Genomic DNA, 3,250 nt, shown 5'->3' with positions numbered 1-3,250 from the left:
TCGCCAAGCAGGCCAAGGGGCTCTTGCACACTGGTTTGATGGCTGGGCAGATTCTCCTCCTCATCTGAGTCACTGCTTGTAGGTCTTTGGGAATTTCCACCCAGAGGACCCCGTCACCATGAATCGTGGCAGTGTGGCGTCTGCTTTAGTCCTTGTGTTACAGGGCAGGGAGCGGGGCAGCCCAGACCCCGCAAACCTGCCTGCTCTAAATAGGTTCTGCCATCCGCTCCATCAACACAAAACATATGAGATTTTAGTGGGAAGGAACTTTAATACAATTAGTGAACGATACAGGAAAGGCAAAGAACATAGTTTCTAAATCAAGCACCCAAAGTGACCCGTCCCCTCGTGGGTAAAACTCCATCCAAATGGGATTGGTCCAGAGCAAGGTCCCAAAGCTGCCACAAGTCTAAAGCACCTTCCAGTGGGGACCCACAGAAAAGGATCAGATCAACCAGACAAGTTTGGGAGGAAAAGAGCAAAATCAAAATCAAGACAAAAACTGCCACTGTCACCTCCCCACGGGTCTCACCCATGTCTTTGTCACCCCGTCCACAACCAAAGGGAAAGTGTAGTGTCTTCACGTGTCTCTCGGCTCCATGTGCCTCCTCCAGGGCTCCTCCTGGCTCCATCCTGCTTCCCTCCTTCCTCAGTCTCCTCTGCAGCTTCTTCTCTCCCTGCTCAGCTCCACCCTCCCTTGGGTGGGGCAGGGAACCTGGAACCTCTCCCTTTCCTGGGGATCCCCCTGGTACACGTGAACTTATTTTTCTTGTCTTACTGTCCCTGGGAGGCCTTTAGCACAGCTGACAACATCTTCCACGTTGGGCTGACGGTCATTGAAAGGCACCATGAGAAGCGCAAGGAGCAGCCCAGGCGGTGGGGACAGAGCCACGCGCAGAGCTGGTGAAGACGAGGAGATAAGGAATGTTTTGTTTTGTTTTTTTAATTTAAAGAAAGATTTATTTACAAGGGGAATGAGGGTACTGTGGGTGGGAGGTGGGGTGGGGCTGAGGCACCAGGGTGTGAGTTGAGAGCCTGAAAAATGATTGAAAATAAGCTTTTTAAATGTAGGTTTCGTGACTTAGTTAGGGTGAGAGCGGCGGTCACAGGCGGGCGCCGTGGAGAGGCAGCTGCTCACGGACCCCAAGAAGGGCCCCACACCCCAGGGTCCCACACGTGGGCGCCCCGGAGTAGGTCACGAGGCGGAGGGAAGGGAAGACAGAGGACAAGGGTCTGTTACGGCGTCCATGGGGGAGCTGGGCTGTCCCTGGTGCCGGCCCCGGGAGGGCTAGGTCAGGGGATAACGGCTTGGGAGTGAGGGTCCCGCAAAGGAGTGTCGGGCTCAGGTTCTGGGTGGTCGGTTTCTATCTGAGGTGTCGCTAACTGTCTCTGGGAATTGACGGACGCTGGGAATGGCAGTCCTCTGGCTCACAAGCTCCCGGAACCCAGATGGTGAACGACAGGGTTAATGCGATGAAGGATGCCTAAAAATCAGCTCAGAAAGGGCCCAGTGGCACCGCGGGGGATCCACGAGGCCCTGCCTTGCGGCTCCACCCAATGCTGGGAGCCCACAGGGGTCCCGAGGCCTCGGGGCAGCTGCCGCCCCCCAGCACCAGGACCCACGCAGTCTCCCCTGGAAAAGCATGTTGTGCCTGACGGCCGGCCTCCCAGGGACCCGAGCCCCGTCCTCACGTCCGTGTCTCCCCTTTTTACTTAGAAATCCAGGGAGCAAAGGCAGGTCGTACCTGGGAAACTGCTGAGACCCCCCCCCCCCAGTACAGTTCTTTTTTCAATTTATTGCCGCTAGGTTATCTGCCCCCGCCCCTCGCGTTTCTGGGAAAATCTTCTGTGCGCGCATTTCTCAGGCGTCTTGACGCTCCTTCCCACTTCCTCCCAGTTCCTCTCAAAACTCCTGCTGGTTTTATCTCCTGCAAAGGTATTAGTGCTGCAAAGCAAATCCCTCTCCTCCGACTCCCACCCCTTCCCTGTGAAAGAGAAAGGCCCCCCTGCCACTCGCCCGGGCCTTCGTGGCCCACATACGGCCCACACAGCCTTCAAAGGTGCCTCCCCGAAGCCGCACAGACCTCTGCCATTAACTCTTTCAAAGGGCGTTTGTTGGCGTGTGAAAGCCGTCTGGGTTCATTGATAAAAAAAGAAATTGTTTTTAGGGCAGTTGAATATATTAGCGAGGCGTCGCCGAGGACAGTCGGGATTGGCAAAAGACGCCGGCCACAGCTTCCCGGCTTGTCGCCCTAAAAGATGCCACGACCTTTGCGTCCAGGCACCCTGCGGAGCCACCTCCCTGGAGGGCGGGCGGGGTGCTTCTCCCCAAGTCCCAAAGGGTTAAGCGGAAACGGGGGCCACCCCTCTCCCGCGCCCGGGTCGGGCCTTGCAAAGTGTGCGCCCTCACGCAGATGTGAGCCTGCACGCCCTCGTGGGGTGTAAGGGCACCTCCCCGGGGACCTGCGGGTGGCCCCGAGATGCTCGTCAAAGCGCTGTTGCATGGAGGCTGGAAGCCCCCCACTCTGTGCGCACATATCTGAGCCCCGCATTCCAAGTGGGGCTCATTTTGTCCTGGTCCGGGGACCTGAGCCCGAGGTGGGAGAGCCGCGGCGAGGCTGTTCAGGATTCCGACGAGGTAGGCTGAATAAATTGTGTGTTCTTTGTGCGCCTTAATCCGGCGCTGCGTCGGCCTCTCGGACATGGCTAATTTATTTGGAATCTCATTCTGCTCCTGACAGCGTCCTTGACTAGCCGTTTGATCACCCCGAGCGGAGTCACACCCCAGCTTTCAGCTGCTGCGGGGGCAGCGGTGCGGCTTTCTCAAGTGCCTCCTCGGCCGCTTTATCTGGGCCGGGCGGGTGCTTGTCCGCGGGGCCCGGGAGGTGGAGGCCGGCGCCCGCTCGCTGCAGCATGGATTTTAATCTGCTTTTGTGGCTCAGGAAGAAAGGAAATTAATTTTCACCCGTCTGTGAGCGGCGAGTGTTTTGGTAGATGCCAGGTTGGAAAGGCCAGTCCCGTTGGTTTCCGTGGGTTCTCCGGGGGAGAGGGAGTGGCCACAGGTGGCGGGGTGCCCGCCTGGCCCCCCGGAACTCTCGGGTCTGCAGCGTCTTGCAGAAGCAGGAGTGGACAAGGTGTCACCGTCCCCTCTCTGCAGGGTCCCTGCTCTGTCACAGCGTCTTGCATGAAAGGACGGTTTTCAATAAGACCTGAATCTTCCCAATCACCCCGGGCCCCCATAGCTGGCGGC

This window comes from Talpa europaea (assembly GCF_964194135.1).
Source record: "Talpa europaea genome assembly, chromosome: 1".
Taxonomy (NCBI): Eukaryota; Metazoa; Chordata; class Mammalia; order Eulipotyphla; family Talpidae; genus Talpa; species Talpa europaea.
The sequence above is the reverse complement of the archived record's forward strand: the minus strand, read 5'-3'. Positions refer to the sequence as shown.